This window comes from Oenanthe melanoleuca, chromosome 1 (assembly GCF_029582105.1).
Source record: "Oenanthe melanoleuca isolate GR-GAL-2019-014 chromosome 1, OMel1.0, whole genome shotgun sequence".
In the NCBI taxonomy this organism is placed as follows: domain Eukaryota; kingdom Metazoa; phylum Chordata; class Aves; order Passeriformes; family Muscicapidae; genus Oenanthe; species Oenanthe melanoleuca.
Window position 1 is genome coordinate 93,857,377 of NC_079333.1, and position 22,888 is coordinate 93,880,264.

The 22,888-nt window shown below is 37.2% G+C and overlaps 1 long non-coding RNA gene across 1 annotated transcript; it reads left to right on the forward strand.

Annotated features, from left to right (window-relative positions):
* Positions 1-1,934: 1,934 nt before the first annotated feature.
* On the forward strand, positions 1,935-22,243 carry LOC130258841 (uncharacterized). Its single transcript, XR_008841544.1, has 3 exons — positions 1,935-2,058; positions 17,839-17,951; positions 22,174-22,243. It is a non-coding gene; the product is annotated as an uncharacterized LOC130258841 (long non-coding RNA).
* The last annotated feature ends 645 nt before the right edge of the window (positions 22,244-22,888 follow it).

Here is a 22,888-nt window from a genome sequence, read left to right on the forward strand (position 1 = left end):
TACTGTTGTGTCAAAGGTGATGACAACAGTGTGAATACATCATCCATAGTTACTGCAAAGGAAAAGTCTCTGCAGTCTGGAGGGATAAGGTGTAGGTGTACCCTCAGAACAGCTTTATTTATAGTCTGTGCATCCTAAAGAAGACTAACTACTGGTAAGTTAAGTTTCTGTCTTGGAGACCAGTCTCTATTCTCTATTCTACCTGTGGATTATGATAAAGAACAAAATGGGACAGCAGCCTGTATCAACAAAGAGGAATTATGCTTATAATAATAAAACATGTTACTGTTGTTTCATATGAACAGAGGATCAAAAGAAGATAGATGCCTCTATCAGATGTGCAGAGAACTAGTAACAACAAGCACTACCCTCCCATTTTTTATGTTATAATTTGATAATGGGCAAGACTGAGATGTTACACAGTGCTAATGGTTTTTACAGTGTTTTTGAGTTGCTCTACAGAGAGAAGATATGTTTTGTAAATCGTTTTTGGCAGTGCATTGCAAGATTCTCCCATGTTGCTCATGCCTTTCAAATGACAGCACGAGGTGGCAGTAAATGTCATCAACAGCTTTATCCTTGTAAATCTTCTTTTTCATGTCCTAAACTCTAAGTTTGTATATAGGACAGGTTTAAAAATGGTATATCTAAGTATTATTGATAACAACCTGAAGGCTTTAGCCTGTGTTCCAGAGTTTGGTTTCAGTAGTAAGTGCTGACTTCTTTAATATGAGTAAGTCTTTCAGTATCAATGGAAGAAGGTAATCTTAGGACTTTATGGGAATCCCATTTTCATAATGGCCAGGACTGATTTGTTTGTTGTTTGGTTTAGGTTTTTTTTTTTTTCTGAAAGAGATGCCAGAGGATCCAGTTTTACTTTAAACCTTTATTGCCAATGAAATGGCCACAGATGAGGATCTAGTTTGTCCCTGGATTGGCAATGCAGATGCCATGGATGCCTGAAGAATTTCCTGGTCTGTCATTTTAATGAAATGGACCATCCTGTCATCGTTGCAACAATTTCTGATGGAAATTTTCATGAATGGCTCAAAGAACTGGTAACCTTGAGAAAACAGAGCCCCAAGATCAAACTTCTCCAAGTGCATAAACGCAAGCTTACTTCTCCAGCTTACCTTCAACTGCTTTCTGCAGTAAGGGGAGAAACTGCTTGTGCTCCCTCCCTTAGTTCTAGTCCAAAGTCAGCATGTTTTGGTGGAAAGTTTTGATGTTTTCCAGGCCCACTGAATACCTTTCCTAGGGCTTCTGATACGGGTCCCTTCTACCAGCAAATAATCAGCACAAATGCAGCACAGCTAATTGTACAGCTGAGTTTCTCCTGCCTAGAGCAGCCACATTTACCTTATAACTTAGTCAAGTTTCAACAAGTTTAATGTCCCTGAAACATTACTACCTATGCAGGACACTACTTGGATTAGACACTTTAATTCAAGCTATTTATCATACTGAATTTTGGCTTTTTATAACTGTGATCTCAGTTTTCATTCATACATTTATGATACTTATATTTTGCACTTGAAAACCATGTCTCAAAAAGTGACATTTTCAATAAGGATGCCTCTTTCTTCTCATTAGAGGTTTTACTTTTAAAAGCAGTTTCCATCTTCTAAAAACTAAAATGTTCACTGCAGCATCTTCTCCTTAAATCAATGAAACAGAATATTAAAAACAATCTTAAAATACATGGAAGAACTACAAGAGCAAGGCTTTAGTATATTCTTTGAGCAATCAAGAAGGGTAAGTATTCACCAGAACAAGTGAGGATGTGCCTTTCAACTGCTTCATTTGTACACTGGTAGGGCTTCAGGTCAAATACAGGGTCCAGGGGGAAAGAAAAAAAAAAAGCAGACTTTGCCTTGGAGATGCTTCTATGGAGCTTCCTGCCAGCATGTCCTCCATAAAAAGACAAAGTTGCATCCAGCAGAAAGGCTCAGGGACCTGCACCAAAACCTGAAGGATGTAATGAAGAGCCTTGGACAGCTCCTGTGTCTCTGTGGAGGCAGCCTGTTCAGCCCACATGGCTCTACTTATGGCATGAAGGTAAGATTGCAAATTAAGTTCTTTTTCATATTTTATAAAATCAATTCCAAAGCTGCTGTTCTTTTTCTGACTGATTTTCTCTTGCTAGTCTTACTGATTTAAACAAAAGAGTTTTCAATGTTTTTTCTCTCTCCTCTTGCCGTATGAAAGAATACATAAATGAGTAAATTAACCACTAGATTATGAAAAAAACCCCTGATTATACACAAAGGCTTGTCTAGCATGTGAAACAATATATCAGCACAGTCAGTATCAATTTGAGGTCTCCTATAACAATTGCAGTATTGTCAGTAAAAATTTTTAAAAGAAACTTAATTTTGTGTAACTGAGTTACCCACTGGTAACTTATTTAAATGACATTGGAATATATTGCAGTCTAGTTTTTTGGGTTTTTTTTTACTTGCTGCTTTTTAAGCTTTATTTTTTCCTTCCCTACTTATTCCAAAATTCAGGAAAATGCAGTTTTCTTTGCAAAGTTTGAAAAGGAATCTAATTTAAAATTGCATTAGTCTTCCTGAATGTCCTTATTTGTACTTCAAAAGTTACACATTAATAGGTTGGGAGTCTTTTTCCCTGCAGAAAAATTTACACTGTTTATATCTCTTATGTCAATAGGACCTTTGCATTGAAAGGTACCTTCTTCTAGCTGAGTCTGTTTGTGTTTTCTCAGTGCAGACAGGCAGGCTCAAGATCTATCTTAAAAGCATTTGGGGTTTTGATGGTCTTTCTTTGCAGACAGCTGTTCCAGAACATCACTGCTTTTAATTTCTTACCAAAGCCTTGAAGAAAAAGCTAATTCTAATACACTTTTATTTAAATATTTCTCTTCTGTTAGTGGTGCTTGTACATCAAATTCCAGAGGAGATCTGACCCATTTTTATACAGTGGCAATATTTATTCTCTGTCTGTGGAAAATTCCTTGTCTGGCTTACCACAGGATGCCTTTTTCCCTTCATGCCTGAAGCACAGTGGTGGCTTAGAGTCATTCTGTGAATTACTGGTATGCTCACTTCTTTCTCCTTAATCAATTAAAACTGATGAACTCCTAACTTACCATGGACTTTTTTTTTTCCTCCCCAGGGCAGAATTCATCTTGCTTGACTCTAGTTGTCTAAATGCTGGGTTTGGGGTATAAATCACATAAACACCCTCTGCAGTCAATGCAGGGAGAGGAAGAGACATCTCCAGAGGGACATTCAAAGATGTCTGGGATAAATCACCTCCTGGATGTGTTTTTTATTCTCTTTCTGTTGACAGTGTAGAGAGCCCACACAACCAGCTTGTCTCAGTGTTGAACACAGGGAGATAAAGATTTCTGCCCTCCCTCCCCTTTCTCTTCACACTGTTTTAAATTTTAACTCACATCAATTAACATTTGTCAAGGTCATCTACTCCCCACTTTTTCTAGTGACACCTGATCATCACTGAATTGATGGTGCTTCCTATCTTTGAGTCAACAAAGGGCTTTGAAAGGTACAAAGCACTCCACAAAAAATGCATTTAAGTCAAAGGATGTGCAGCTTTTTCCAGTATGTTTAAGGATGTTGTTTAGCCAGTTAGAACAAATCTCCCAGCTTTGCAGACTTTTTTTCTTGGTTGCATTATTCATACTTGCATTTTTAAATTTTTGCTTGCAATGTTTTAATGCACTGTGAAAATTTAGGGGAAAGTATCTCCAAAGCTACTGGAGACATTTGTGTAATTACTTATCATATTTTTCATGCTAAGTTAATATGAAATTGGTTTCTTTTGTTTGATCATCCTTCTGATTTAAAGCTGAACAGAGTATTAATTCCACCAAAGGTGCTTCAAAGTGAAGCTACAGTTCACTTTGTTAGCAGTGAACGGTAAGAAACAGTTCCAGAACTGGTAATATTAAAGATTTTTCTTTGAGTTGTTAGGGCTGAATTCTGGTGCTTAAAATCATTTGAGGTTCTTGAATCAAAATTTCTTTTACTGGATTATTAGCAGAATATGGTTATTGAAAGAGGAAAAAATAGGATATAATTTAAACAACTGGAGATATTTTTATCAGAGGTCTTGATATGTGAGCTAGTCGTACTGGGATCCCTTTGAATTGGAGAAAAATAGGCACTACTAGATGCAACTCATGTCACTGGAAAGTAAAGATCAAAAATAGGTAAGTGAATTCACATCTGGAAAATGCCCATTTCTCTCTGATAAATTATTAAGGAAGTCTAAGCTGAGCAGCTCAAATGTTCATGCTTGCCATGAAATGCTTCAAGTTGTTTGTTTTTAAAGCCAGCAGATGAAAAAACACAGCTGAGAAATTATAAGGGTATTGAATTTCATCAGTTCAGGAGGTCTATGAAGGTTTCTACACTTTTCTTTTTCTGTTGTTGGGTTTTTTGGTTTGTTTGGGGTTTTTTTGTTTGTTTACATTTATCACTATACTGTTTTCTCTTCCTACTTTTGTGTCCTGGTATCCTGTTACCCTTTTGAAAAGCATATTCAAGCCAGTAGAGGACAACATGGAAGAATAACTTTGACCATACTCCACAACCTGGTGTTGATCATGTCTGTACTCATTTGGTTTGGGATGTTCCAGCCTTCCCAGTCCCTCTGAGTGCTCAGGGACCAGCACTGCCTGCCAGAGCTCCTGTACACAAGCACTGGCCTCCCTGAGCCCTTTGTACCACCAGTGCTGGAGACAGAGCAATGAGCTTTGATAGCCTGAAAAGGAGTTTCTAGGTTCTACATAAATCTCAGTATTTTATTTTGCATCAAAATTTAATAGGAGTGATTAATAGCACTTCATAATTATTCACAGTTTAACAATAGATCTTGCTGAATCCTCGTTAGTATTTGTATAGAAATTGCATAAATTGTATTTTTCAAGATTTAGAGTAGGCAGAATTCCCAGCTATACTTTTCTCATATTTCTAAATCCCATTTCAAGTAAATTGCAGGTCAGTATAATAAATAGCAGAAAAAAAGCAGATGGAGAATGTGAAACATAATTTCAGGAATAATGCCATAGTTACAAATGAAAATTCAAACTACTGTTTCTCTTTGCTTAGGGAAATGCCATGTTTTCACTTTGAGCATATGTTGTTATTTCCTCAGAGGTGCACAGAATCCTTGTGTAGTTCTTACATTCCAATTCAAAAGGCCAAGGTTTTCTGCAAATGAATCTCACAATCTCAGATGGGCCATTTTGGGGGATTGCAACAGCTGTTTGTTTACATTTATTGTTTAGGATGCACATCAATTTCCATGAGCCTACTCACACTGCATATTCACAGCTTTCATTATGTTTCTTTTTCAGTTCAAATTGGCCAAATATGGTCTCTGTCTGAAGGTTAAGCTCAGATGGTTTTAAAGCAGTGAGTTTGTTGACAGAGCAAAGTACATTTTGATGATTTTAAAATTTTCTGCCAGCACTTCAGAAAAGAACTACATCAAAAGTAATCCAGCCCTCTTCACTCTTTGCTTTGAATCTGCATCATCGTTGATGTCAGTGGAACTTTAGTAAAACAGTTGTTGATTAACTTATGTCCCTTCTCATGGTGCTGCAGAACAAAAGCACAAAATGTTGTGAGAGCAACCTGAAGAGCAAACATTAGTTTGTTTGTTTCTTTATTAATAATTTATCATGAAATGTTGTCAAATTCTCCCAGCCTATGATGACATTCCTAGGACTGGACCCCATCAATCTTGCCCCATCCTGATCATTATGATGCACGAATTACTGTGAGACTTGATCCTGCAAACACTTCTCAACCCAGCATGAGTTCAGATTTGTTTGGCCACTTAAAGTAACAGTGTCCTTTTGAATATACCTTTGCAAACAGAAAAAAAAAAAAAAAAAAGGGAGGCTGCAAACCTAAAATAAAATTGGTTTAAATTAAATAGTAGTTGTTTTATGAGCTGTCCTGCAAATAAACAATCAAAGCATAATAGTGGTTCTTATATGAAGATCAGAAAGTAAAACAGACCAAAAATCACCCAAACCTTAGTTCCTCCTATTACTATTTTCAAGGTCAGAAAAAACCTGCATGGAATAAACATTGAAAAATCTGTATTAATTCAATATCCTTAATTTATTAAGGCTTTGTATGTGGATAATTGTTCCTTTAATTTAAAACAACAGCCAGCACTTGCCTCTTCAGATATCCTTAGTTTCTCATTTGACTTAGTGGAAAGTGTTGACACTGAGGCTTGTTTTACATCAGGTAAAAACAGAGATTTTTTGCTCTTGTGCTCTTCAGGCAGAATCTATAGAGAATGCTGTGAGTCATCCTAGAAACTGCAACATGTCAATCTTCTCTGACAAAGAGTAGAATCCCCCTCTGTACAGCCCTATCTGGGTCCTGCCTTCTTCACATATTTCCACATTCCTGTTTCATATACCACTGACATCCCAGCACCTGTCCTTTGAGTAGCAGTGCTGTAGAAATCCTGCATTTGGGAAACAGCAGCATGAATTTTGCAGAGGCAGGAAGGTTTAATTGTGAAATGTCACAACTTTTGAGTGTTTGACTTATGATCTTCCCTGATATTTTTAAGCACTGTCTAGAGTTAGAAACCCCAAACAAATCTCTCTGCATGCTACACTGACATTCACACAGGTTTTGTACCTGTTCCTCCTGGATAGCTGTTCTGCAACTTCACTCCTCACAGAGCTAGAAACCTCTTTTATATTTCAGGTGAAAACAACATTAACCTTTGTTGCAGCTGGAGCCTTTTAGGCAGTTCTCTTTCCACTTCATAGAGTCATGTTCCCTCTGGTTTTCTTTAGCTAATCTGCAAACTTTTTTACCACTTTTATACCAGGAGATTCTTTAGGAGCTGCTTAATCAGGCCTTTGATAATCATCTGTCTCTACTGACAGTACCTCATATGTTCATACTATCATCACATTTACATTTTTCAGTATATCAGTAGTTCTTAACCATTCTGGCCTAGATTACTGCCTGTGGTTGAGGTTGTTACCATTACCTGTTGACACTACACATTTATCCCTTTTCCATCACTTTTTTGAAGGGTATCTGATTCTTCCTAAATGTTATCCTCACCAAACCAAACCATACAACATAAAAAACACTGACAGAATAAAAGTGCTATAAAAATGCTGTGAAATGAAGAGTTCTCTTGGTGTAAAGAAGTGAAGAGTGAAAATTTCATTTAATGGAAAATTTAGAAGAGTTATAATTTAGATCCATGTTATAACAGATCCAGCAACAGGAATGCCAAACAGCTGTTCTAGTCCAAGTGAGAAAGTCAGCTGTAGATGAAACTTGTCATGAGAATATTATTAATTGTGTTTTTAAGCTGGGGCATCTATGTTTCACAAATGGCAAAGGAACAGAACAATTAAGCCCATAAACCAAAAATCCATCAGACATGTGAATGGCTTTCCAGCTCTTTCAGTGTTTCAAAGGACAACCAAGATGTAGAGTTTAGGCACTTGTCAAAGAATTGGACTTTCCCTACGATGTGTCAAAGCCCAGTCAAGCAAGCAGAGATGGGGAGGACTGGTGACATGGACTGGAAGGTACCTGAAATCCCAAAGAGAGAGTACCCAGAGGAAACAGAAAAATAATACAATCATTGTACTAGCAAGGCAAGTTGTTGTCACTTCTTGTTCCTAAAAACAGCACAGTCTAGGAGTCTTGCCAGTCTCAGCAAAGCAAAAGTATTGAATACAAAATTGGGGTTTTTTCAAGCAGATGAAACACTGGCAAACCTTGGAGGTGGGAAAAGCAGACAAAAAGTGGGATGAGAACTTCAGACTGGGTGTGAGAACTAAGTACCATTGGAATCCCTTTGCATCACTGAATTATGTGGCTCATCCAAGCAGAATATCCAGATTTTCCAAGCAGGATGAGAAAGAAAGTGACTAGAAAGGGTTCCAGTGTTACATAAAACTACATACCTTTTTCATTAAAAAGGGTGAACTAAGACTAGAGCATAGGTTGAGGCAGAGACAGCCATTGTGATAGATAAAAAGGTCTGGAGTACTTCAGCATCTCTGCTGTATTACAGCAGTGTTACCAGAGAGCACAGGCTACTGGATGGTGACTCTCAATAAAAAAATAGCTTTGAATAGAGGCATTTTATTTTTTTTTCATTAAAATGTCACAAGGAAATGCACAGTATTTTACATCAATACTGAGACTTTTATTTGATTCTCATGGTCAAACTCCTATTTTTAGTTCCCTTATACATATATACCTTTAAGTAGAATTGGAAAGAGACTGTGTGGACAATTCTTCACAAGAAAAATAAAATTCTTTTAACAGTCATGCATTTAAGCAAGATATGTTGAAGCATTAAATAAAAAATACTTTTTTTTTCTGTCTGCTACATCAGGTAATATTAAAGCCAGATAACTTCTTATTACAGTTAGTCTACTATCTTTAGATTTCAACTGGGGGGAGAAAAAAGAAACAGTGCAGTTGTTTAGAAGTGTTTCTAATATCACATCAGGTCTTCCAGCAATCAAAATGAAAATCAAATATTTGAGTACAGACATTCTTCTCTTTTCTGTGCTTTTATTTAGAGCATGAAAAGAAATTAAAAGGAAATGGAAACAAAGAATTAAAGATAATACAAAATATAAAATGACTAACAGAAAAAAAAACAGTAAGAAGAAGATGTTTTGCATCCACTTTGTAATATTCTATGCACTCTGTTGTAAAAGTGAATAGATATTTCTATGGATTTCCAAAGTGCATGTTTGTGCCTCTAGCTGCAAATAAGTTTTTCCAAGGCACTGATTTCAAAGGTGTGCTATTCTACAGTCTCATCAATTGTGTAGGTCCATAAGATCCATTAACCACTTCAGTTGGGAAGTAAAAATAAAGATTGATTCTTTACTTAAATATTTGTTTCACTGTTGCCATCTTAAATTTGGCCTACCTGGTTCACAACAAGAGAAAACACTTCAGCTCTGTTGTTATTTTCTGTGTACTGCTCATACTAATGGATTGCTGCAATGTCACTCACCTCAAAAGACAGAACTCAATCAGATCCGTAGAAGGACTTTTTAAGTCATAGTAAATGACAAACAAATAGTTATAGACAACAAAATTTGCAAATTTAGTTTTGTCAAGACTTTTTTAAAGACCAAAAAATTAACTTAAACTGGCAAATGCATCCTATCTCTGGCATATTCAGATTTGATACTTAAACCATGACATGACTTAACAAAAAGCCCACAGGAACTAAAAAAAAGTAAATTTTAAAAATTATTTTGGGTATAGTTACGTAAAAAATAAATCTCTGGTGATAGAAGATTAGAAAACAGAGATTAGGTTCTTAAAAGACACAAAAATGTAAAGTTAAATTGTGGTGCCACTTTCAATTATCTTTTCTCATTCCACATTATCTAAAGCTACCCAGGGAAAGTAGATGCTGCTCCAGTTTAAACAGGTTATCATGTCTTCCTAAATGCATTTGGTGGCTTTATTGGCATCTCTTGAGTATATATGAAGTGTGGGGGGAAAACAATTAATCATTCTGGAATACATCCTAATTAATTTTTATATTAATATTCTCTTCTGTTTTTTTCTGTGCATGCACTCAATCAATATTTGATAGCCTGGTATTTTTAGTGGTTTGTTTACATTAGAGTAGTCTTGTCCCAGTCTGTCACTTTAAGCTTTTCAATTATTTTCAGAATCTCAGATAAGCTTGACGGAAAGACCTAATCTTTTAGTTCATGTCTTCATTAAAGATGGCATCAAAATCAATTCTTCATTAACATCTGCTGAACAAGGCCAGTGCTGCTAGAGAAATGCTGCCACATCCCCAGCCAGTGTGCATGAAATCCTTAATGAGACTCTCTTCTGATTGCTAATGTCTCCTTATTAGCAAATGAATGAAAAAAAAGTTAATCTTAGTACCTTATCAGGTTAAACAAGCAAATCAGAAGGTGCATATTTATTTTTGTTCCAAGAGCAAGAACAATCAAGGGAGAAAACACATAAATCACTTAAGGAAAATCCCAGAAATAACACTGTGCATGCAACTTATGAGAATGATGGGAAGATGTGAAGATTCTCAAAGCTCCTAACTTTGAAGATTTAAAACTCTTACTTTGTTCAGAAACAGATTTTAGCATCTGTTTTGTATCAGCCTAAATGGAGATGAAGTAGAAAGCAAATATTTAATATGAACATCTGAATCTCAAAACAAAAGACAAACATTTGCTACAGATAATTTTAACTGAATATACCTTTAAAAATGTGGGGTGAACTGACTCTGCTTATTCATTTTGCTACTTATTCTACTGCCACTTATGGTCAAAAATACCCTTATTCTGAATTTACAGATGCATCTTGTCACAGTGCAGGGAAAGGAGATTTGGTTGTTGTGTCTGTTTATTTTTAAACAGAATTCCAACTAAGCTGTTTTTCTGTTAACACTCAGTGTGGCATTTATCAGACAAATACTAACCATTCCACCTTCACTTTATAGGCAGCAGATAAACAATAGGCAATTCTGCAACAGAATTTCTCTCATCCCAAATAAAATATCTAAAAGAAGCCAGTTTCTTTGTGCTCAGGAAATGCTGGGGTTTTTTTTCTTCACCCCCTCTCAATGGGAGACAGGGTTGCTAGTGCAATTATGGAAGTCTGGTTTGTAAAGGTATAGATGCTGATGGGATGAATTCTGCCAGTAATAGAGCTTGCTTCTCATTTGCAGGAATTACACTGCTTTATAGCACAGTTTTATTTGAATGGGCACATCTTGAAATTGTTGGCTGCAGCTCAGCTTTTACAGAGTTTTCAGATTTAGGAGACCAGGAAGAAAATCTTGTATTACAGGTAACAGCAGAAAATGAAGGTCTTTAAATTGTGAGAAAACATAAAAATCAATCAAAGGAAAACAGAAAAGCAGGATTCATGTGTAAAGTTTTGTTTGATGTTATTACAGGCCATTGTAGAGATGTTACTCCCTGTTTCAGGCCTATATTACATATTTGAGGTTAATTCCTAAAGTTGTGCAGATTTAAATACAGGTAGACACAACCCTTGAATACTTCTACTGAACTTCAAGAATTCAGTGTAATCCTCTGATTTCAGTGCCTCATGTCTTGCAGTTCTCATTTTTCTAGCTTTATTTCAGTTCCTGTTTTTAAGTGCCCAGCCATAAGTTCATGAGACCAAATTCAATAGAATGTTGAGTACTCTACAGTCCATTCTTGAGTATTTCAGTCAGAAGGGGCATCTTTCATTGACTGTGCTAAACACTTCTTCACAGGTTTTTATTAGTGAGAGTTGTGACCAACCAACAAACAAAAACAAAAACCAACAATAACAACAAACAAAACCCCCCTTGACTTTCCAGTAATTCCCTGCCAAAAGCTTTTCTTCTCTCTGAGACAGAGTCCAACAGTGTCTTGCACCCCTCAGGCTGGTGTGCTCATGGAAACATTTCCTCTCAGCTTTAGGAATTACTTGCTCACCAAACCTGATTCAGAGGAAGCAGCAGCAGCTTCATGACACCAACATTTGCCTCCACCAAGCTTTACCACACTTGCTTTCCCTGAATGTTGCTCTTGTCTCTCTCAGGTGGAGGATGTTTCTCAAAGCCCAGACTTTTCAGGTGGAGGAGCCTTGCTGCTCTGGTTAATTCAATTCTTTAGATGCATCTAACACCCGAAAAATATTTGCATCCCCTCCATTCTGGGGGCTGCTATTAAGAGCCCTGTTCTTTGGGTGGCCTGCCCCGGTCTGTACTCTCTGACAGGTCTGAAAATTGGGTACCCAACCAAGAATAAAAGTGGTAGTATGTTCTCATCCCCAAGAAAAGGAAAAAAACCCAACAAACTAAAGAATTTAATTAACCCCCACCTAAATGAAAGCACAGAGAAACATCTTTAGGTATGTCTTAGAAATTAAAAATAATTCGAGTAACCAATTTAAAATTACATTCGGGAGTGAATTCCAGAGAGAGAAACTAAGAATCCTTTTTTAACATGTAGAAAATAAACACCTTCTCTAATGCTGACTAGCATTGCAAAAGGAGAGACATAGGTGTTCATAAAAACTGTCTCTAAATGCTTTTCTAGGTCAGGAGCAGCATCCTAAATTATGTTTGTAAACTACCAGTCAGCCAAGGAAAACAGAGGCACCCTGGTTTCACCCAGACTGTCACCTAATGCCACCTAATTAGGAGAACCCCACAATTTGCTTCAGCTCTCTTGACCCGTGATTTTGAGGGCTACCTGGAAAGAGAGCAGTCTGGAGGCTGTTTGTGCACAGAAGTGATGGAAGCCCTGGCTAGCAGAGGCAATTTTCCTGGCTGCTTCTGCTCCCCTCTGCGTTTCATAAGCACCCAAGGTCACCGAGCAGGAACGGAATTAACAAGAAAAAAACCAAATCCTCAAAAGAATAACCCTGCTGAAAGGAAGATCTTATTCTTATATCCTCTGGTTGATAGACTGTGTAGACAAGACAGGCCTATCTTGGTTTTTTCATATCCTGATAGAGGAGACCATGTGCAGGAAGTCATTGTAAGAAGTGAGGTTTAGAGCAGGGATCATGAGCACCAGACCCCAGGCTTCTGTTTTCTCTTACAAGGTCTTTGATCTGGGAGTAAGAAACAAATGTCTTCTGGAAACATTCAACAAGGAAAATTTTGATCCCCAGTGGATCCATCCACTGCAGCTACAGGGAAGCTACTGCACCTCAGCCTCACTAAAATTTTTATAGCATCAGAAGTGCAGAACTTTGTTTTAACCTGACTCTTTTAAGAGTGTGCTGTGTCATAGCCAAGGTTTGAAAAGCTGCAGAGGATCTGGGCATGTTGTTTTCATAGACTAGTTTGAAATTCATATATCAATTGAGTAACTGGTTTAGAAAAAAAGTGTTATTCTGAAGTGCATTGTGTGGCAAATAATGATGTGACAAATTTCAAGTTACAAAATGTAAACATTTTTTGCTTGAGAACTCTGAGGAAGGGCTTATATTTTGTTACAGTGAAAGTGTTTCTTTTACCCCCACCTGACCTGAAAGCAGTTAATGGAATTTTTTCAAAATATTCTCTGTAAAAATCAGATCTGAGCAGAGATCAAACTCTAGAAGTGCACCTCTTACAACCTAGATGGATTTTGAAACAGGTTTTTTACACTGTGATATCCAGCTTTCTCCTAACAGGTCAAATATTAATTATGTTAAAGCTGTGCAATGGGATGCAAGGGATGAGAGCAAGTGTGTGCATGTGGCAGGAAATTGTTAACTGGGATATTACAACAGGAGGCCAAACCCTTGAATGCCAGTCCTGCTTTTTCCACTGACAGATTGTATGATCTTGAATAACTCATGTAAACAAACCAGAAGGCTTTTAAGGATTTAAGGATTTTAAGGATTGATAGGTAAATGCTTTAAATAATCCTTTGAAGGGAATTTTCAGTCACTGCATGCACATCCAAACAGAAGTCTCAGCAGGGATTTAGCAATGCTAGATGAGACACATGTGAAGGAAAGCAACTAATCCACGTTCAGTTTTACTGGATGATCTCCTCATTCTAGAAAGCCAACCTTTTATTATAGAAGTACAACTTATTTGATTTAATAATTTCCTGCAAATTCTCTTTAAATTCCAAGAAAGTAAAACTATTTGTGTTGAGAGGAATGAATATGGGGGAAATACTTTATTCTGTAGAGACATTTTAAGCAACAGGAAAGAAATAGGGAACAATTATTTTCTTCCCTAACTGCATTTAATTTCCCACACTATACTTTGTAGACAAACGACAGAGGCCATAACCTTAATTGTTCAAAACTGTTAAGCAAATTAATCTGTGAATTTATTTAGAAGTACATCAGGTTCTCTCCTACAGTACTGGGCTTTGACAGTTCACAATAGGTTTCACATGAGAAGCATGAGACTGATGCTGGCAGTCAGTTTATTTGCTTAGTTTGAGACAGGAGCAAGAAGAGAAACACTGCAAATGTTTACTCTGCATAAAATAATTTAATCACATCCATTAAGCTTGCAAGATGAGTCAAATCACAAAAGCCTGTAGCATTGGTGAATTGCTAGTTATTCTCTGCAGAATTATGGGAAACCATTAATGACTAACATTTTATTAATGCTGTTAATGTAATAACTTTTTTAAAATAGAGGTCAATAAGAATTGCTGCCTATAACACTTAGAACAAAATTAATTTGAAATTGCTTTGTGTGATTCATGTGTTTTCCTGAAAGTTCTCAGTCTACTGTAAAATCTGTAGAGGTATAAAAACAGTGGGTGATCATTTAATACATCAGCAGAGCATCTCAGGTAGGGAATTGTGCTGTAAAACCATCTTAGCATGCATTCCCTGAGAGACTGTGCTGTGCTCTGAGTCTGGGCAGTGCAGACAATTCAGTAACTGGGCCCACACCTGGCCAAGGAACAAACTTGAGGGGCATATCCATGTTATTCCCTGGTTCATCTTTTAGAGCTGTCAGTTCCTTATGCTGAATCTTTCTGCTGCTGAAATGTCACTCTTAAAAATACAATTTTGTGGAATTGTTTAATTCTGACCTTTGAAAGTACACATCCTCTCTTTTCTGAGATTCTGGTCCTTTCCCTTTTTTTTTTTTTTCTTTTGCTGTATTTATGGCCAGAATTACTTTAAGGAAGGAAAGAAACCCCAAAATAACCAAAACAAAAACAAACAAACAAACAAACCACAAAAAATCCAACTAAACAACCAACCATAAAAAAAGCCCCCAACCAAACCACATCACAAAAAGAACAAAACAGACACATCTTCCCCCCACCCATCCTGACCTTCCACACATTTTTCCTTAGAGGAAATCAGAATTGCATTTCTCAATGGAGATGTGAAGGTTTGTTTCCTTATTTTGAAATTCAAATAAGTGTACATGGCCTTTTTTTTTTTTTTTTTTTTTTTTTTCTCTTACACAAAGGACAAGAAGCAGCATCCATCAGTATGTATAACATTCAGTAGTTTCAAAAAGTAATACATTGCCAGCACCATCTTAAAACAATTTGTGAATAAGGGTCAAATTCTCTAAATAATTTTACTAAGAAAACTGTTAAGGTTTATCAACAGCCAAGTACCACTGACTATGAAGTAAACAGACTTTTCTTTGTATGTTGTAATTCAATGGTCAGAGACATCATGAAGTGGAATTCAGATCCATTGTTTCTTGTAGTTTTGATGATTTTGAACCAACTTTGGGTATAACCACAATATATGTTCCACCAGTAGTCCTGTCACAGCAGTATGATTTAACACTGACATTTATTTAATGCTGGATATCACTAGAATAGAGGATGGGCTATTATATCACCTTCAACCACATGTAATAGTTTAATTTACAAAATAAATTTGTTGTTTGCATGCAATGTTCCCCCATCCTGTCCCATAGGGTATGTCCCCTGGGCAAAATGCATTCTCCCTTTGTGTCTTCCTGAATCCATTAAAAAATGGATTTGCATTCCTTTTTCCTGCTTATCTTGCAGTTTGAGCCCCAAAGTAGCTAATTTTTAACTCGCTACAATAAATAAGCTTGCTGACAAATTTTGCTTTTAAAAATCCCTTTAAGCTCTCAGAAACATTTAGGTTCTTAGTGACTGGAAAAGATTAATTATACAGGCAAGTTTGAAAGGCTTATTTATGTAGTCATTCTTCCATATTGTGATCCAAGAAAGTGGCCTGCAAGTCATATTTGAGAATTATAGACAACCTTTTTTTCTTGATACCTAGGCATGGATGTTTCAGCAGCACTTCTCTTTCCATTTTTGCTTCCCTTTTTCTCTTCATGTATTTTAAGAGTGTCTTCCCCTTTCCTATTTATTTTCATTCCTTTCTCAGTCTCTGCACCAGGTTTAATGGGTAACAATTTAGTTCAATATTTCTTTTATTCTGTTAACTGTGATATGAACTGGGTACTACTTGAATCTGAAATGATCTTTGAGGAATAATGAGTCAGTAGGTTTGAAGTGGGCCTAAAAGGATTCTCTTGGTGATGATCCAGACTTTTATCACCTGAATCCTAAATACTCCTTATTTTATAGTATCACAAACTACATATATATATAAGTCTTTCTATAGAAGTGAGACAAGTGGCAATATCTCTACATACTTTCTTCACAGTTCCCTTTTTCTGAGTGATTGAAGGCAAAGTAACCAGGTTCTACAGAAGCAGGGAGGGAAGGGAAGCATCATCTTCTGTTAAGGAGACTGGGAAAAATAATGTAGTATTTTATTCTGCTTCAGCACCCTAAGGATTATTCTGAATTTCAAGGAAATAAAATTGAATAAAAGCAAGCAATTGTATAAAGCTACATAATAGTAGTCATCTCCCACTCCTTCAGGATGTACAAAAAGCTGGGACCAAATCCTCCTATGGAAAGGCAAGGCACATACCAACCTCAGATGAAACTCTCCAAGAAAAGTCATGTTTCCTCCTCCTGAGAACACAGTGGCCTCTCCCTAATGAGATCATTGTTCAGTCCATGTCCATTTGTGGCAGTGTTCTATGTGATTTTCTTTCCAGGAGAATGGGGACTATGAGAAGCTTAGCTACATAACCTTTTGTATGAAATCTAGAAGAAAATAATGGCATTCAGGTCATATAGCTGTGTCTTATATGGTGTCCATAACTTACAACTTTTGTCTTATTTACAATGGGGAACAGCAGCCTTTACCCATAGGTCTTGCAGTCAAGAATTTGGCTCTGAGACTGTGAAAAATGGGCATGTCACCAGTGCATTACATCAGGTGGTAGTTTATTTAACAGGAAAAGAATCACATATTGCCTTGCTTGTCTGTCTCTCTCATGGAGTGCTTCTGAACTGGGATTTGCATGCAGCTGAGAGCAGACCCAGAAGAGAACACAGAGCACCAGGCCACGTGAAGGGGAAATAAGAAAAATGGAGGAAAAGCCACGCATAGTGTGAAAGTGAAATATAGTTGGAAATATAAGGACATATAAAATCTTTAGAGCAACCATCAGAATTACCTTCCCAAGGTAATGAAAGCCTGAGTCTGCTGTTGCTCAGTTGTACTTGTGCCCATTTCCAGCCTACTCAGAAGTGTTTTCATGGAATAACAGCATGTTTTCTCTTAAACTCCATGTAGAGTTCAGGTTGTCTCTATTACAGGAATGCTTGAGCCAGACAATAAGAGTACTAGGGCTGAAGAGCATTAAGTCACTTTACACTGAAGAAAACCACATGTAGTTTATTTTTATTCTGATCACTAGAAACAGGACAAGAAATGACAACTTAGAACTAGACTTGAGAACTGTAAGACCTGACAGCAAGAATTGAAATTCTGTTGCACACAAGTGCAACTGAGATCTAGAGAGAGAAAAATCAGCCTTTTTATCTATATTTTTACTGTGAGCACTGGGTGAAATTAATTTTTTTTTTTTACCTACAGAAAAGAGAGCCACCTTAGCAGCAGTTTTGGTCTGCCCTTACTAATGTAATTCTGAAGCACTAGTTACTGACAAAGTACTTATATGCAGAACATTAATTCTTTAAGTAGAAAATCTAAATTAATGGTCCAATTCTAAGTCCTCAGCACAGAGAACCTTCCATATTGTATAGGTGATTGAAACTATTGGAAATGGGTAAAAGATTTCTAATGAAGTGTAAAACAGTGGCAAAAAGGTTTTTCTCTTAAGCAGAGAAACTCCTCTGGTTGGTTTTAGACTAAGATTTATTTCAAGTGGTGACAGTGAAGACCTCTAATTTTCAGGCTGCTGGAAAAGGTAATTTTGCCTCCTTGGACATGTCAGGCTTTTCACGGCTTCACTCTTGTTTCCATTATGTTTTGACAGGTATGGAGGAGTCACAACAGGAATATCAAGATTTTACCACCTTGAAGCACCTGTTTTTGTGTTATGATTTGATGTGACATCTACTTCAAACTTAGGGGAAAAAAAACCCACAGGTTTGTGCTGCAGGCAAGTTAATAGTTGTGTGAGGAAACATTTTCTGAGAAAGGAAGGGGATGGCTCCTCTCAGTTCCAGCCCTTGATTGCCTTCAAAATCAATCAGCACTTTTTTGTAATTATGGAATCATACATATTTTTAGAGATATTCAAAGTCCAGTTTAATGGACTTTTAAAGACTTTTCAAAGTAGATCAAATTCGACTGAGTTGCTCTGTCTAAAAACTCCACAAAATTCTTGTTGAGTTTTGAATGTCTCCAAGGATGAATATTTCAGAGCCTCTCTGGGCAACCTGCCTCAGTGTCAGACCACCCCATGGATAAACAGGATTTCCTGTTTCTAATCAGAATTCTCCTGTACCTGCATCTATTGCTTCTTCTCTTACCACTGTGTCCTTTTGAAGAGTCTGGCTCCACTCTCTCTGTACCCCTGAGAGGTGTTTGGAGACAGCAGCAGCATCCCTGTCTGTTCTTCAGGCGGAGCGAGCCCCGTTCCTCGCTCCCTCCTCTTCCTTCTGTCCCCTTGGCACCCTGCTGGCTCACTCAGAGAGGGACCCCAGCCTCCCAGTGTCTTTCTTGGACTGGGGAGCCCAAAGCTCTGCATGGCACCCCAGAAGGGGTGAGCAGAGCAAGAGGGAAGCACTTTCCTTGGCTGGCTGCTGGCACCCTGGCTGGAGCAGCCCAGGCTGCCTTTATGGCACCTTCCTGCTCTCTGCTCAATGTGCTGTCCTCCAGAACCCCAGGTCCTCTCCTGTAAAGCTGTGTTGTAGCTGGTCTGTGCCCAGCACATGCTGGTTCCTGGGCTTTTTGCACCCCCAGTTCAGGCATTTACCTTTGTTGAGGATTTAATGAGGTTCCTGATGGTGTATTCATACAGCCTGAATAGCACCCTGTCCTCCAGCCTACCAACCACTCTGCCCAGTTTGACCTTCCTGAGTGTGCACCTCTGCCCCATTGCTCAGGTTGTTAATAAATAAAACAAACATTATTTCAATCCCTCAGGCATGCAGCAGTGACCAGCTGCCAGCTGAATGTGGAACATTTGACCACAACCCTTTGAGCCTGATGAGCAAGCCAGTATTTCACCACATTGTCATCCACCTCTGTGGCAAATTTTGGTTGTAGGATACTCTAGAAGACTGTCAAAAGCATTTCACTTTCTAGGAATGTTTACATTTGTCTATTTGAATGTCCTTCTCTAGTCTATTCTGTGTAGAGCCATAGGTTTTAACCATGAAAATTAACTATCAGTCCTGACACTGGACAGATATGCCTTTTTGCCTCTGGTTTCCTTGAGAGTTTGTGGATATAGGCACCTCCATAGGTAAATGTTTGCCAAGAGCAGAATTAACTCCAAGAGCTTTCTTTTTCTGGTAAGAAAATATTTAATTTAAATCCTGTTATGTCCCTTAACCCTTTTATTTTTATCCCCTTGTTAATCCCTAGTATTGTTTTCTTCATAGATATGGAGAGATGTCCTTGTTCCTTGCCTGGTTTTTCCTTAATTCTCACATTGTTTTAAAACTCTTGGTACAGCCACAGTAATTTCTTATCTTTGCTTTCTGTCTAACATCAGAGCTGTTTGCTGTTCTCTCTCCATTTATAAACCTCTTCAGTTAATGCTACCTTCCTGGCAGTCTTCTGTCATTTAAATTAAGTTTCCAGAAAACTCCATCTGCCAGGTCCTTGAGCTACAGTTTGGTTCATATTTCTTCTATTCCCTTGACTCCTCCTTACAATAATTAATTCTTCTCATTCAGCTTCACCAGACTTGCTTCCCACCTTTATGTTTTCAGACATTTTCTAGTGCCAATCAAATTGAGAATAGCCACTTCACCAGTAGCTTCTAATTTGGATGGTTGGGAAAACAGAGGGTTAGAAGGGAGACAAGGCAAGAGAGAAATCATTACCAGAAAAATTTCCTGGAATAACTGTGCCAGTACTAGGAGATTTCAGCATATCTGAGGGTACTGCTGACCTTTAGAGCATGATCCTTTATGCTAACAAACTGTTAAACTGTGCCCTGGTGTGAGCTTGGCCCTTCCTAGGTAGTGCTCTCCCCAAAAATCACCTGAGGGCAGTTCAGCACTAATGATTCTGGGGGTCATTACCAAGAGGTAGTTTGCACTCAGATACTGATTTGGAGCCAAGAGATTTTATCTAACTACATCCTATTTTGCCTCAGTGCAAAGGAAAATTCTTAGATATGTTTTATTCACTGGTATATAAGATTGCTGCACTGTTATATTTGCTTTTCCAACAAATTTGATGACTCCATCCATCATTAGATTCTGTCCTTTGTAGGGTTCAGCTGACAATTTGGAAGACAAAACCCTCCTCCTCCTGGTTAATACTTCACAGATTTTTGTGGTTAAACAAGCCTGGATCTCATCTCTTGAGCTTCACAAAGACTATACACCTTCCTGGCATGGACCTTAACACTATTTCCACTGACTTGCATTTTGCTGCTTAGTAAACAGGATGCACCTATGCCTTTCCCAGGCAAAAGGATCTTTTAGCCATAACCATTAGTGGAGAGCTGACTCCCAGTGTCTTTCACAGCAAGTAAGATTTTTGTTATTGTGATTGTCTCACAGGTGAGAAATGGCTTGAGGTTTTTCATTTATTTCCTTATAAAAACACATGCACCTTATTTTCCTTTTCCTTTGTAAGATAGTTCCATAAAAATTAGCAGGAAGCAGGAAAAGAAATAGAATTTGATGAAGTAAAAATTAGAACATGTACAGATTTTTAAAGGATTTAAATATTTCAAAGAAGACTTTAAAATGCAGAGTCCTCTTTTGGTATAAACAATATAAGGATCCTGGAGAATGATTTGATGAAAATGGTTCTTGAACTCAAGGCAACAAGTATGCACACATACAAAGATGTCTTCATCCAAATCATGAAGTTACTCAATGGATGAGTTATTATGTATTTTATTTATGAGTAATTTTAGTCACTGGTATGCTTCACACAATATTAGGGCAGAACTTCTTGAGTAATTACAAGTCAGGATACAAGACAAGACCAGAAATCAAACCCATGTAGTATTTTTAGGATCTGTTATTATTATACCATTATGTTGCAATAAAATTAACTGAGGAGTTAATACTATTTTAAAATTATTTCAGAAGGAATTTGTCACTGTCTTATATATTTTCAATATTTATTCTTCTCTGCTTAGCTCCATAACAGAAGTGAACTAGATGTGGCTAGTTTGAAGCAGGTTTGTGCACACAGACTTTTTTTCACCCATTTGTAACTCACATTTTCTTTTTTTTTTTTTCTTTTTTTTTTTCTGGTAAAGGCTGCAGATTTTCTAATATGCTAAATTATTTAAAATCTTCTCATGACCTTGGTGATTGAGAATTGTTTTTGACTGTCAGGCATATGGTCTGATTTATATATGAAAGCAGGAAACAAGAACAAGCATTTTGAAGAGGGAGTGACTTAAGATGAATTAGAGGCACTGAGTCTTATTATGTTTCATCAAATTTTTATTTCTTGGTACTTGTTGTGCTGCTGTTAGTGAAACTTGATTTGCATGCTTGTCACTTCTAGTGAAGAAAATATTTCTCACACCAGATTTGAATAAAACACACAACTTATGGAGCTGTCTCATATAATAACACTACAGAGCAGTTGATTAAACCTTCTTCAGAATATTTATGGGAAAATATTTTTCCACTCTTTGCCAAATCCTTAGTTCAATTCAATAATAATCCAAATACTTTTCAATTAGAAAAAATACATAGATAGGCAAAAAGAAATTTCTGGGGTTTTCTTTCATCAAAAATATTTCCAAAAGCTTTAAAGAAAAAGAGGACTTTTAAAGTAACAAAGTAAATTGCTTCTTTTGAGTTTGGTGTATCTATTTTCTTTGCATTTGTAGCAATGTTATAGGGATACCTAATTTCAGATTCAGGGAATTCAGTTTTACTTTCTTAATATTCTTATATTTTTGTCTATTGTTATATGAACATTCTATGCTAATTTCTAAAGTAACTAGTGGCATTTAATAGTAATTACAATATGGGAACATGAATGGGAAGTGAAATTTTGACTCAGTAAAACATGGGCTCCTTTTCAGTTCTATTTTGTTTCTATAGTTGTACTTCAGATCTCTTCCTTTTGGTGTGCTTGGTTTTTGTAATCAAGAAGTAGTTGATAAATTATTGTCCACTTGCATATCTTATCCTGACATGGGCTGTTCACTCAGATGTGGAAGCAAGGAAGTCTCCTTGGGTCTCACTGCACAACCACAGCCAAAGAAACCACAAGACAATTCCTACAAACTTTCCAAGGCAAGTTTTACTCAAAGCTAGAGAATGAGCACCACTGCCATCAAAAGAGTCTACCCTGTGACTTTCAAAATAGGCTAAGGGCTGTCTACTTTCATGGAGACTTTTCCTTAGTTTGGCTGGGCACTTTATTCTGTCAGAACACAGGTACAAAGCATCAGAAAGGCCACACCAGGTCAGAACATATCTGGGAGAGATACCTGACATTCCACCTCTGACTGAAGTCAAAAACAGCCTGTGGCTGTGCAAGAATGATTTGAAAGAGTGCAGTCTCAGATTGTGATCTCCTTGCTTCTCTTGTTTGCTTCTCTTTCCTTATCTTTTTCCTGTCAAAAATGTCCATGCAGAATGGTTTTCCTTTGGAAAATGTGATTTGACAGAACTGAGACACAGCATGGTGATGTGTTCATTTAGTAGATTAGAGAGTAAGCAGACAGGCTTGCAGGCTAAGCTGGAGTCCTGTGCCTGTCTAGACTTAGAATCAAGATGCATAGAAGACAAGCTAAGATTTTCTAAATTAGCCTAAAGCAGAATGCACAAGATTCAGCCTTACAAAAGAAATGGAAATCTTAGATCTTTTATCTTGAACAAGGCTATTTTTAGAGGGGGAGAAAACAGGCTTCTGAAGAGTCT